This window comes from Phocoena phocoena, chromosome 6 (assembly GCF_963924675.1).
Source record: "Phocoena phocoena chromosome 6, mPhoPho1.1, whole genome shotgun sequence".
Lineage (NCBI taxonomy): Eukaryota > Metazoa > Chordata > Mammalia > Artiodactyla > Phocoenidae > Phocoena > Phocoena phocoena.
Genome location: NC_089224.1, coordinates 60904915 through 60920029, shown reverse-complemented (window position 1 = coordinate 60920029; position 15115 = coordinate 60904915). Strand labels below are relative to the sequence as shown.

General features: G+C 40.2%; 1 protein-coding gene across 1 annotated transcript in view; it reads right to left on the bottom strand.

The window, feature by feature from the left end:
• GLIS3 (GLIS family zinc finger 3) overlaps positions 1–15115 on the bottom strand; it is a 499957-nt gene that overhangs the window by 360029 nt on the left and 124813 nt on the right. The window lies entirely within an intron of this gene.

Below are 15115 nucleotides of genomic sequence, written 5' to 3'. Positions count from 1 at the left end.
CTCACTGTTGTGCCTCTCCCGTTGCGGAGCACAGGCTCTGGACGCGCAGGCTCAGCGGCCATGGCTCACGGGCCCAGCCGCTCCGTGAGGATCAGGACACGAACCCGTGCCCCCTGCATTGGCAGGCGGACTCTCAACCACTGCGCCACCAGGGAAGCCCTCTCCCTCCCTTTTATCTGCAAACCTAGAGAATACAAAATCTACCACCACTCTCCCGGCTCAGACAAAATGCATGAATTTTCAGGAGAAAAGAGAAATGAGATGGTTAACCATCTTTTTCAATAGTCTAAAAAAGAGGTTCAGTTTGAGTTTGCTCAACTCTTCTTAAACCTTAGGTTTCAGTAGAATCACTGCTGAACTACAGGTTTTACTGGAACCAGTGCCTGCTTATTTACCTGCCAAATATAATTTTGCCATGGAACCAATGTTCAGGCTTCTTGGGGACAGCAAGCACCTTGTTAAGGAAAAGGAAAAAATCTAATTTCAGCATATCAAACTTGACAGCATAATTTAAAAGATTCCCATCTCAAAGAAAGTTTACAAGCAATGAGTGAGGCTGTAAGGAGATTATTTCCAGGCATAATAATAATTGCAGAAAATTGTCCAATTAGCTGTTAAGCACTGAGGGAATTCCTTTGCATTGTGGCCTTACTGTCTTTGTCTTTGTTCTGAAGAAGAATTCTGCCTTTAGGAGCCTAAAATAACGAAAGAGTTCTTCATTATGTCAATAAGAGTTTGGAGGGAGTCCCCATGGCACAGGGACCTTGCCTGGTAACGAAGCCTGCTAATGAAGCATAAGAATTGCCTGTTCCAAATAAAAAAAAGAATTGTCTGTTCCTAGTTAAACCTGCTCACACCCTCCACAGCGGGGGGAACCCTGGCTGAGGCCCCAACAAAAGGAGAGCCTTTGGAAGGTGACAGAATGAGGGGCATTTGGGGTTAAGACCCTTAGTCCTCCTTGGGCCAAACTTTTATCTCGAGGCTTCTCAAAAAAAAAGAAGAGAAAGAAGTAGAAAGCAAAATCATCATATAAAATTACATTCTATTCAACAAGTATTTATGGGATGCCCAGTTGACACGGGTCTTGTACAGTTGGAAACCAGAACTTTAAACCCTCCCAACCCCATAGCTCACCTAGTCAACCAACCAGTAACACAATTTTTCCCACTGCCCTTCAAACATCTATTACTTGCCACTTTTGCAGCAGGTAAAAGCTCTGCTTCCTCCAGCACCATTCAACTATAATGGCTGTGTGAGCCTCAAGAAGGCAGAATACAGCTTAATTAAAGGAAGAACCTTCTAGCAAGCAGAAGTGACTTGGGAACTCTTGGTGAGGCAGAGTTCTTGTCCCTGAAAGAATACACGGAAGGGCTGCCAGGATATTGCAGAGAGTGTAGAGGGAGAAGGAACTAGAAGAGAACATTTCTAAGGTCATTCCCCCCTCTATGTAACACGTCAAAAGGCTTAAAACACAGTATCAAGTTTCATATTTTTATATAAATTATGAGAAATTTCAATGCCCTCATTCAAAGGCTTTTGTGTGTGTGTGTGTGTGTGTGTGTGTGTGTGTGTGTGTGTGTGTGTGTGCTTCTTTCTGCTCTAGGCTTCTACTATGTGATGCAAGGCAGGTAAATTAACATCTCTAGGCTTCAGATTTATCATCACTTAAATGAAGGCCAGGGATTAAGTAATCTCTCAAATCCCTTCCAGCTCAAACATTTTCTGAGTGAACACTGAGTTTACTCTCTCTCCTTTTTACCAAATTAAATTTAGGAATTCTACCTACCCATAAAATTCAACAGAATCCCCTAAAAATCACTATACAGGAAAAGAAAATTCATTAAGGTGACAACACACAACATAAATATGGCAAAAACAATAAATTTCTTATATACTATCAATTATGAGTTTCAAAATTTAATGGAAAAACGTTTAATTAAAAATACCTAGGAATAGCATGTAATATGAAAAAAACTACTTTTTGTTCTGAAGACATGAAAAAATATATACATATTTTCAGGTGAGAAAACTAAATATAGTAAGTGTATTGACTCTTCCAAACTTTTTCATAGACCTAGTGTAGGGTTTCTCAGCCTCTGCATTAATGACAGTTTGTGCCAAATAATTCTTTGGGCTTTTATTTGGTGGTGGTCAGAGGGGGGACCCTGTGCATTGTAGGATGTTGAGCAGCATCTCTAGCCTCTACCCACTAGATGCCAGTAGCACTCCCCCAAGTTGTTGATAACCAAAACTAAATGCTGCCCAGACATTGCCAAATATCCCCAAGGGACAACAACGCTCAGGTGGGGAACCACTGACTTACTGCAAAGTCCTAACAGGCCCTTCCTCATTCACTCAGTACCTTGACAATGGATTCTAAAGTTCATATGGAAGAATAAACTATACTAATAGTCAAGAAGACTTTGAAAAAGAAAATAAATATATTATTGAGCTATGAAGGTAAAAATTGTGAAATATAGAAGAGTAGTTAAACTGAACAAAGAAACAGAACAGAAGCAAAAGATCATGACCTCAGATAACTCAGATATATAATAACAACTAGCATATGGTGGCATTACAAATGAGTAGGAGAAAGGAGATCCTTCATTAAATGGTAGTGGGGCAACTGTTTACTGTTTGGGGAAAAATCAAAGCTAAATCCTATTCACATTAGATATGTTCCAATTATCTATTGCTACAAACCACCCCAAAACTTAGAGTCTTTAAAACAACGACTTATTATTATCTGTTGTGGTTCTGGGAGTTGACTGGTCAGGAAGGTACTTCTCACTTAGGGTCTCTCATGCACGGCACTCAGATGTCAACTAGAGCTGCAGTTACCTGAAGGGTAAACTGCGTAGACTTCTAAGGTGGTTCCCTCATATCCTGGCTGTCAATGGGAACATCAATGGGAACATCTAAACATGGCCTCTGCATATGGCTTGGGTTTCTCACGGCATAGCGGCTGACTTTCGGGCCAGTTAAGGGCCACGCCTACCACAGGCACAGCACTACTTCTGCCATATATTGCTGGCCAAAGAAATCTCAGGACTCCCTCAAATTCAAAGGAGTGGAAAAATAAAGAAGGAACCAGCAAAGTCACACTACAGAAAAGCACATGGAATGGGAGAGATGGTTTCAGTCATCATTCGAAAATACAATCAGCCATAACATACCAAAATAAATTCCAGGGAAATTAAGAGCTAAATATTATTAATAAATATTTATCAAAAATAAAAAACAACTAAAAGAAAATATCTGAGATTCTTTTTAAATTTTAGGATGCAGAAGGCAAAGATAAATAGATAGAACTGCAAAAATATTTTAGCTCAGAAAGTACCATAAACAAAATTGAAAAGCAATCAAAAGACTAGGAAAATACCAGCATTCTACATAACAAAGGGTTATGGGCTTAATATGTAAAGAGGCCTTACAAATCAATAATAAAGACAAACATTCCTATGTTCCACAGTTCACAAAAAAAAAAAGAATCCAGTAGACAAGACATAAAATAGACACTCTCAATTTTCTGCTAGTAGATCGAGTAGAAAGTATAAAATGTGACATAACCCATCTGGGAAGCAACTTGGTAATACAGTCAAGGGTATTTAAAAAAAATGTTCATTTGACCCAATAATCTACCATCATTTAAAAAGATATTTGTGATAATATAGTTTTAACAAAAAAGAAACCAAACTTAATTAAATAAATATAGTATACTTCTCACACACTGAAAATAATGTCTGCTGTACTTTCAAAGAATACTGAAATACATGGGGGAAAGTTCATAACACAAGGTAGTGAAAGAAAAGACAAGAAAACACAAAACTTTATTAAGATATTTATTACCACTATCATATATCACAGGATATTCACACATATTTATCTCCTAAATATTAACACTGGATACCTCTGTGTTTGGGGAATACTGGTACTGGTAGGTGATTTTACATTATTCTTTTATTTTTATCTTTTTTTCATTATTTAAAATTGTTTTCTACAGTAAACATGCATTATTTTTATACTCAGAAAAAAAAAAGCTATTTAAAGAAAAAATACTAGTACTAATGGGTGAAAAACTGAAAAGGTCACATGTTACTAAATTACTGCTGAAAGACTGAAAAGCCAGTAAAAAGCGGGAGAATAAACGTGATTGTGCAGCCAGTGACATCAGGGACAATTACACCTGGAACCACTGACCCATTACACGGCCCATTTGATCTGCAACCGAGTCATTTTCCCAGGCTCATGACCCGGCCATGACACAGATTCTCATGTAATTGTTCAGTATGACCGCATTATAAACTTTATTTTTACCCTTTCAATATTCAGCCCATTTGTTTTCTTTGCAGAGCAGATATATGAAATATCTTCTTCAGAGCTTCATTCTTTTCATTTCACCCCCATTAAAATGTACATATCCTTGTTAAGGACAGCCTTTTAAACTGCCAAGGGTCACTTACACCTAAGTTTGAATAAATTTCGAAGCCTTGTCTGGTGAAGAGGGCCCAGGATGTCTTAGAGAAAAAATGGCAATACATTTTAAGAAAGAAAAGAATATTAGATGGGAGTCTAGGTGCTATTTGAGACAAACCATATCCTTCCCTGGTTGTGACTTCCCTGAAGGGCGTCCCTGAAATGGCCTTTTCCACCCTAGTCTGCATGTAGTACTGCAATGGTTCTCAAAGTGTCGTGCCTGAACCAACAGTATCAGCATCACCTGAGGACTTGCTAGAAATGCAAGTTCTAGGCCCCACCCCATACCTACTGAATCAGTAGGGCCTAGCTACTGGCATTTTCACAGGCCTTCTGGGGGATTCTGATGCACACTCAAGTTCAGTGCTCCAATGTCCTTTAGAGTGCCTGCCTCTATAGCATTACTATGCACGATTATTATGGGTCTTAATGATTTGTCAGACTCCTTTATTAGTATACGAATATCATTTTCAGAAAGGTGCATGAGGAAATTATAAGGTACTCATTGAGAGCTAAACTCTGTGATAATGAGGCAGAGAGTAGGTGTCTATGGCTGAGTAGGTAGCCACTGGATTAAAAAGGAAGATGGTGACTGATAAAGGTCAATGTGAACAGCTCCGTTAGGGTAAGTCATTTGCCTCCCAAATTGGTGCAACTTGCAATGACCGCCAAAGCCAGAGTGGTTTGCTCTCTTTTTAAAATTAGAGCCCTCCAACAGGGCATGTTTTCACATGCAGTTGAAAAAAGCCCACAAGAATCCCTGTTGCACAATGAAATGTTCACCTCATGTTATTTAGTATCCTTGGTCTTTCTTTAGAGGGGAAAGGGGAGGGAGGAAGATGTGTATTTTTAGAACCAGGGAACAATTTATCATTCAATGAAATAGCATAGATAGAGGCTTAAATCAAGTGTGTGGAAATAATATGTTGTTATTACTAGTCTTAACTCCGCTAAATTATAACCTATAAACCCTGCAACGCTTGTCTTAAATATCCCATCCGCATTTGCAGGAAACCTAAACAGTTATTTCCTCTTTTATTGCATGCATTACAGAAGGATTTACTGTTGCTCCACAAAGCACATATGAGGAGCATGTTATCCAGGATGTCAGTGTAACCAGGCACAATTGATAAGCACACAGCCCACATCACATATGTATTCTGGGAGCCTTTGTGTGCAGTTAATTAGTTTAGCTATTGCTTTCATGGTTCATTTAGAAGCTTCATGCTTCATTAAATATCAATAAATTTTATCCTCAAAAAACCTTTTCAGTAAAAATACGATTGTCTCTTCAAGTGATAATCCTGTTAATGGATGTATATATTGCAAGCAGTCTATCAGGAACGACAAAACTCTGAATTGCCATGGTTGCAGTACCCTGAAGTAATATGCAAATGTTATTCTATAGTTTAAAACACATGCTTCATCCACACATATTTTCTTACAGTAGGGGAAAAAATTCTTTTTTAACTTTCCAAAAATGATGCATCTTTTAAGCTTCTATTTTTATTTTGTCAAGAATGCCTACTTATGTTTCATAAGCTCCTTTTAACCATTACATCCCAACTTCTCTTTACTGGACAGACAAGCTTTTAGCAACTTCTCATAGCATGAAAGAGAAGTTTTCAGGAAACGTGTTCTTTACTTCCCTGATACATGCATCCAGAGAGGGCAAGGGTCACAATTACTGGGCTTATCCCGTCAGGTATTAAGTCAACTCTATCAGTGAATCATCAGTTGAGGAGGGTCAGGATGAGGAAGGAAGGGCTTCATCTACCTAAGAGAAATAGTGCCTTCTGATACACTCTCTCCTGCCTTCCTGGTCCAGCTCACATATCTTCTCTGTGGAGCCATCCCCAACCTGCTCAGACATGGAAGTTGTCACTCTTTTCCTTAATTTCCTATAGCACTTTGTTAATGCTTCCATTACAGACTGTATTATAGTGTATTACAGTTATCCATTCATTCATTCATCCACTCATTCAACAAAATGGTAAACGAGACAAGTAAGATCTGCTTTTTCATAAAGTGTACATTCTACTGGCAAGGAGGTACACAATAGAACAAGTGAATGAATAAATGAACAAGATAATTTCAAACAAGGATAAGTGCCATGAAACACAGAAAACAGGTAGATGGACTTAAGAAGCATGGGCAGGGGGTGAGGGTGTTACTTTGGACTGAATGGCAGGAAGGCCTGTGAAAGAGACGGCTCATAAGCTGAGATACAAATGGTGAAACTAGCCATACAACAACACGGGCAGAGTCCTAGGCAGAGGAAGCTGCAAGTACAAAGACCTAAAGGCGGATCCAGCTTGGCATGCTGGAGAAAGGAAAAGAAAACCAGGCTGAATGAAATGTACTTTGCAAAGGGGAGCACAGCATCAGACAAATTTGGAGATGACTTGCCAATCTTTTGACTTTAGACTATAGCTCCTAGAAAACGGCCTGTGTCTCACTTGAGTTGGCAGCTCTAGTCCTTAGTCTCATGTATGACACATGGTCAACAAATGTGTGTTGAATGAATAAAGTAAATGAGGCATTTCCCAAGATTGTATGTGAAACACTGGGGATTTTTCTGTTGCTTTGTACAATCTGCCTTCTTTCAGCCCCTTCTTTCAACATGGATGATCATGTTCTATCCTATCTATGCAAAGATAACATATCATGGACTCTTAATGCTGGAGAAGGTTCTTTTAGTTACTTTTCCATCAGAGATAATGAATTTGTGCTTGGAGGTCCATATTGTTTCGCGGATGGCTCTTGTGATTGAGAATAAAATATCAAAACGTTCAGGAGAAGAGAACCAGGAATTAAAAGGGCAACCTAATAAGATTTCAAAAAGTAGCTTAGGGCTTCCCTGGTGGTGCAGCGGTTAAGAATCTGCCTGCCAATGCAGGGGACATGGGTTGAAGTCCTGGTCTGGGAAGATCCCACATGCCGTGGAGCAACTAAGCCCATGCACCACAACTATTGAGCCTGTGCTCTAGAGCCCGCGAGCCACAACTGCTGAGCCCATGCGCCTAGAGCCCGTGCTCCACAACAAGAGAAGCCACCACAATGAAAAGCCTGCACACTGCAACTAGAGAAAGCCCACGTGCAGCAACGAAGACCCAATGCAGCCATAAATTAATTAATTAATTAATTTTAAAAGTTGCTTAGAAAAGCTCAGACTCATGTCCTGAGATTTGTTTATTTATATAGTACTTAAATTCAGCCGATAATGAACAACCAAGAATTAATATTAATGTCATCACTGTCATCATCATCACTTTGAACACAAAATAATATAAATGAACTTTCCCAGTGCACTTTATTATCAGGATGGATAAGGAGAAAGAGGAAAAGGAGATAGCCTACTAGAAATACTTTCATTTCTACTCTACAAAACATTTTCAGTTCTTTCAAAATTGGATTATTTTGCCTCCTCCATTTCTTCCTCACATCAGGCACGGAAGATGGGAGATAATTTTTGAATAATGGATGAATGAACACCTGGTTTCATTTCTTCAGAGTAAGTCCCAATAGTGATGAGGAAATGACCAGGTTGGCACTGACGGGCTTTGAGACCACCACAAATCCAGAAAGCCAAGTGTGACTACATTGGATATGTGTGGGAAATGCAAACTTGCTGGATTTATGCATACCAGTAAAAATTCCGAAGGGGCGTGATGCCAGGAAAATGCCTTATTTTGTCAGAAAGTACATCTCCCACACAGCAGCAGGTCTGGCATAGCTTTAGCCACATGTTAAAAACAAAGTAAAGTGACATGTGATATGGGCCTCACTGCCTGATGACAGAATTCACGAGCTTTTTGGAAACAAACTGAATCCACATAGCCCCAGCCTATTTGACAGTTTTGTCTTATTATCGTGTTGTTTTCTGCAAAGTCCTTGCCTTTTAGGTAACTAAGATTTATTTTTCTTATTACAATTTCAAGATTGATTCCCAAATTACAACTGATAACCTGATTCTAAGGAACACTGCACTTTCCAATCTATTCTATAGCCAAGTAAATGTTTCTGAAATACTAACCATTTTTCAACCTCTGGAAGCATGCAGGTAACTTCAAAAAATATTCAAATTAATTGACAAACCATGTAGCAGCACTTCTCTTAATATTCACCGAGTGGCCAACACTTCAGTATCTCATTGGTAATCACTGTAGTTTATAGTATATTGGTTTTATGAAAGTCAAATTAAAAAAATGTTAGCCTACTAAAAATCCAATCTTTGTCAAGTGTTTTGTTTTGTCATTTCTATGACACTTGTTCTGACCCTGGACAATATGAGTAAAAAGAGCTTTTACTTACACTGTGCAGAGAAGCCAGGATGACAATAAATGGCTTCCAAATCACGCCTTTGTGGATGCATTGTATTTTCTTTCCCCACTTAGTCAGTGTCTATGTGTCTTTCTCCCTCTCAAGCAGCCCTGATTATTAGTAGTAACAGGTACCTTACTTGCTGTAATAGTTTCCTAGGGCTGCCATAACAAATGTACCACAAACTGAGTGGCTTTAAATAACAGAAATGTATTCTCTCAAAGCTCTGGAGACTAAAAGTCCTAAATCAAGGTGTTGATGGGGTCATGCTCTCTCTGAAGGCTCTATTGGAGGATCTCTCTTCTTTCTAGATTCTGGTGGTTGCCAATAATCAATCCTTGACATTCCTTGCCTTGTAGACACACCACTCCAGTCTCTACCTTTGTCATCGCACCATGTTCTCCCTGTGTCTTCTGTTTTCACATGGCATTCTCATCTTGGTATCCATGTCCAAATTTCCCTCTTTTTATAAAGATCCAGTTTTTGGATTAGGCTCCACCCTAATCCCGTATGAAATCATCTTTTAACTTGATTACAACTACAAAACCCAATTTCTAAATGAGGTCACATTCTGAGATTCCAGGCAGGCATGAATTTGAGAGGGACACTATTCGACCCAGTATGACTGCTAAGCAACATCCTTTCAAGGAGTCTGAAGAACACTGCTATCTGAAGAATATGTGCAGATGAAATAACTGCCCATGGAAGAACAGTGAAAGGAAAGTGATATAATTCACAAAAAAAAGTCTAACAGTGAAACTGCCAATAGCTTGGTGATTCCAGGTCTGAATTATTCTCACCTATGAGGTCAATTACCAACAGATCCATCATGTAAAAATACCCACCCAGCCACCTATTCAGGAAAATGACCCTTTTGGCTGAACCAACTTCTCTGGACCCAGCTCCCTAAGTGGGGTATCTTCTACTCAACCCTCAGACCATCTACATGAGGACAGGCAGGAGAAGTACCAACAATGCCTGGGCATTATTCTAGGCACTCTGGACACATAGTATCATCATCTCCAACAGAAGAAAAGAAACTAAAGTTCACAGAGATAAAGCAATCAGCCCCAAGTCATATAGGAGAGTCACACAAGTAGAGAGATCTACCTGAATCCAGAGCTGATATCTCATTTTTTTATGTCTGAGCACGTACCCACACATACACACACATACACACACACACACTTCAGAAATGACCATTTCATGTACCCTGTATCTAAAACACATCATTTTCTTAATCCTCAGAATTTCAGAAGTGGAAAACACCTCAGCTATCATCTACTACAACAATTTCATTTTATAGATGAACACACTGGAGAATAGAAATGATAACTGAATGACTTGGTCCCTGGGAAAAACTAGTGACCAAACTGGAAATAGAGCCCCAGAGGTTCTGCCTCCTCGTCCAGCCTGGCAATATCTAGCCTATCTAGTAGGTCTATGTCGTAAAACCATATCACAGGTAGGTGGAAGTGGTGGTTTCGAATGTGGACACAAATTATTAGACTGTACAGATTCGGATCTTGGCTTGTCACTTATATATGTGGGTAAGCCACTTAATATTTTAGCCTCAATATTCTTAAGTATAAAATGGAGGTTATAAAGACATGAGTCACATAATATCTACTGTCTAGTAAGCTTGCTGAGAAGATTAAATATGCTTAGAATAGTGCCTAGTGCACATTAAATGCTTAATATATGTTAGCTGTGGTAGCAGTTTTGTTGTAGTTTTATTACTACTACTGCATCATCATCATCATCATTATTATTACCATTCAATAAAAAGCTACAAATGAATAACTTCAGTGTTTTCCATCACTATACATTTCTAGCAGCCACATTGGTTGCAAGCACTCCCCCATTCAAGGACACAATGATACAGTGATTTCCTGGTCCTTCATAATAATTAACTTCAACCTTACTTCATAATTTACTTTATGCCAGGCCAGTTGCCATGTTTTCCTCTAAACCCAAACGTACAAAGGGTCTATATTCTGGTTTTAATTTCTCTGACTGTGTGAGTCCACATTTAACTGACTTCTTCAAATGATGGTCGGTCATTTAGTGTCCTGAAAAGCTAACAGTGTTATTACGTCCTGACTCTAACAAATCCTTGCTCTTGTCTCTCATCTTATCTCTTTCAATTTCAGGAAGGCAAACCTTGGGAAAATTATACAAACAGCCCCAAATATTTGAAATCAGCATTGTCCTCACATGCACACTCCTCTCAAAAGCTTAGAGCATTTCTCTTTCAGTTTTATTCTTTCATTAGCCCACGGCTTGCTAATTAATTGGAATTTTCCAGGGCTTTTGTTGTTGTGACAAAGTCCAACAATGCAAAATCTCATTCCTTCTTGTTAAAGAGGTCCATCCATCCTCCAAAGAGCAGCACAAAGACAGCTAGGATAAGAGGGAGGATTAAGTCGACTTTGAAAGAGTCAGACTTCATGAGTTCTTGTGCCCTCCTCCCCTGTCCACAGCTGCCTTCATCTTCACCAAAACTGATTTATAGGAAGTGACATCTTAACTATGGCTTTTATCCAAAGAAGGGCATTATGTAGGATCTAAAATTAGATGGCAAAGAACATCCTATAAGCATGGAGTAAACAATATTGGGAGGCAAATAATACTGTATTAGGTGAGAGGGCTATTTAAGAACAAAAATTTATGGATCAGGGAGGAAGAGAGGAAAATCCAGATGAACACTCCCAAGCAAGGCACAAACCAGACTTAAAAGAAATAAAAAGATGCTTAATCTTGGCAAAAAATAGTGCCACTTAAACAAAAGACAGCAGAGCAGCTGGAGACCAGAAGTAGGGAAGGGGAGTGAAGACAGATTAATTCTGAATTTTGCTCTTGGTTTCCCTTTCAAGGTATCACACTATGGTTTGATACACTGGGTTACTGGAACCTGTGGAAACTCTCATGGGCTGTGTCTCTTCCACACTGTGAGAGGCTCTAGAGCACCTCTGCCTTTGAGGCTCCATGGATACAGGACAGTGGAGGCTGGAGGGGTCCTCAAACATGTTGAAGAAGCCATTTCCAACGTCATCTCGGCAGAGTTCCTTTTTATATAAACACCTACTTGAATATCCAAGGCAAAAAAGAAAAAAAAATCAGCCTATGCTTTATAAACTACATCCTTTTCCATAGGGGAAATAAAAGGCTTTCTAATTTATTTGTTTATAGGTAAATGTTTATCAAAAATATTTTCTAACATCCAGACCTACACATTATGACATAGAGCTACACCTAGAGTTTCACTGCAGCAGAACCTGGGAGGCTTTCAAAATATCTCCCCCTCCAGGCAGATGCCTGAAGGGCAATCACTCCAGTCACCTAAGATGCCACACAGTTTTGAACAAGTTGAGTATGATGTGCCTGTGTAGAAATCCACATAGAACTACACAGGCATTTGTAAGGGAGAACCTGGAAATGGGGCAGAATCAGGTCCTGGGGCTATGAATAAACCTAGAGTCTTCAATGCAGGTGAGATTGCCCAAGGATCACATATATAGGGAATGGAGAATAGGAAAAAGAATAGAACTCTGAGAATCTCCAATGTTTAGGGCTATAGGCAAAAAGGAATCTGCAAAAGTGGAAGATAAAGTATCTTTGGGGTGGGATGGGGTGAGCAGGAAGAAGCAAGGTGGGAAGCCACAATATTTAAAGACACAGACTCTGGAGTGAAACCACTTGGCTTCAAATCCCGAAACTAATGCTTACAGACTTGGAACCCCAAATAAAATACGGAATTTCTCTATACTTCCATTTCCCCTCTGGAAAATGGAGAAAACAACAGCACATCACAAAGTTGTTCTAATGGAAAGTACTTGACACAGTGTGTTGTTCATAATTAAGCATTCAAAAACTGTTAGCCATGATTAATATGTTTATAGGAATAGATATAGAAGGTTATGGGTGACTAGGAGCATCTCAGATCTATTTCTAGAACTGCTCTGAATACATCAAAGAGTAGAAAGGAAAGCTTCAGCCAAGGAGACAGTGGGGAGAACCCCATAAGGCAAAGAGAGACCACAGTAGAATGAAGATGGGGCCCAAGAAAATCTTTACCAAAAAAGAAGCTCGTGATGTTTGGTTGCCTAAGAGGTGACGTGGAGAATAAATCATAAAAATAACTATTCTTACAGCAATGGCAGAGTGAAAGAGAGCTGCACTAGAGATGTGAGGTCAAGTTCTGACCTGAGTGCTAAGCAACAGCACATCCTTGAAAAGGTTCCTTCTCCTTCCAGAACTTCAGTTTTATACATGCAAAACAGTCAACTAGGGCTTCCCTGGTGGCGCAGTGGTTGAGAGTCCGCCTGCCGATGCAGGGGACATGGGTTTGTGCCCCGGTCTGGGAGGATCCCACATGCCGCGGAGCGGCTGGGCCCGTGAGCCATGGCTGCTGAGCCTGGGCGTCCGGAGCCTGTGCCCCGCAGCAGGAGAGGCCACAACAGTGAGAAGCCTGCATACCACACAAAAAAAAACCCCAAAACAAAAAAAAACAGCCAACTAAAACCTCTTCCAGTTCTGACAATTTATGATTTTTGGTATTCTACAAGTTAGCCTAAGGGTTTCAATGGCTACAAGTGAAAGCAGTAACACTGGTAAAGACATTAGGGATCAGAGGGACTTTAGCCTCTTGTGTTCTCAGCATGAAACAGAGAACCCAAGAGTTACCTGTAGTTTAAGAAGTGGAGACAGCCATGTCTTACCTCCTCTTCTTTTTCCTCCTCAATTTGCCCCAAAACCAGATATGAGAGGAAAGAAAGGATAAAGTCAACTGAATCAAGGTTGAAACCAGGGACTTCCCTGGCGGTCCAGTGGTTGAGAATCTGTCGTGCAATGCAGGGGACGCTGGTTCGATCCCTGGTTGGGGAACTAAGATCCCACATGCCGCAGGGCAACTAAGCCGGGGCGCCACAACTAGAGAGCCCGTGTACACTGGAGCCTGCATGCCACAACTAGAGAGAAGCCCATGCACCACAACAAAGAGCCTGCACACCGCAACAAAAGACCCTGCGTGCCACAACTAAGATCCAATGCAGCCAATGAATAAATATTTTTAAAAAAGAAAAATGAATTAAAAAACTCTGATTTCTTTATTTACAAAAAAAAAAAGGTTGAAACCAAGCAGTGTTCCTGTTCATAGCAACTCCAACAAGGCTTTGAGAGTGGAGGAAGAGGAAGGTGGATATAAGAAAGGCAAAAATGCAGGTAACATTGATTCAGGTGGAAAATCAGAAGTAAACCTATTAACGTTGGATCTGAAAGGATAAAGACCAGGCCTAGGACTTCCCTGGTGGTGCAGTGGTTAAGAATCCGCTTGCCAATGCAGGGGACATGGGTTTGATCCCTGGTCTTGGAAGATCCCACATGCCACAGAGCAACTAGGCCCGCAAGCCACAACTACTGAGCCCGCATGCCACAACTACTGAAGCCCATGCTCCACAACGAGAAGCCACCACAATCAGAAGCAGGCACACCACAGCGAAGAATAGCCCCCGCTCACCGCAACTAGAGCAAGCCCACGCGCAGCAATGAAGACCCAATGCAGCAATCAATCAATCAATCAATAAACAACAAGGCTTAACTAATTCACAATACCCATTTTAACACTGAACCAGATGACTCCCAAGGTGAAGTGAATCACCCAAGAGCAAACAGTGACGCAAAGCTGGAATAGGAGCTCTTGTTTGCTGGCTCCGTTCAGTACCACAAAAGTATGCATTCCATGGAAATATGCCTCTAACTGGTATGCATCAAATTCCAAATTATGACATCTCCTAATAAGAGGTTTTATGTGGGAGGTAATGGGAATAATTGACTACAATTGCTAAATTCTTGGGAGATCTTTGGATTTCCCCATTTTCATGGAAAGCTGAGAGGACAAACTGGAAAGGAAAAAAAATACGTTAAGCCCTAACTATGTGCTAGACATTCTGCTGAGTTATTTCATGTATGTTCTCATATACCTCGTGACTGTGAGTCTCGTAGGTTCTGAGCTTCCTGAGGAGAGGAGCAGCATCTTATTCATCCATGAACCTCAGTGCTTGACAAAGTGCTGGTACACAGTAGGTGCCCAATATATGCTTGCTGAATTGTTAAGATTTTCCTGGTGCATAAAGTGAAGATCAGAGAGATTATATATTCAAGGTGGGTCGTGTTGCTAGTAAAAGTAGCACCACTGGAATCTGAAGTTGAAGTTGGGATTGTCTGAGCCCATAGTACATTTGTGTTCCTTTCACTGCATGGACCACCTTTCGTATACTTTTCTCCAATCCCAAGAAAAACACTTATTTTCTAACAG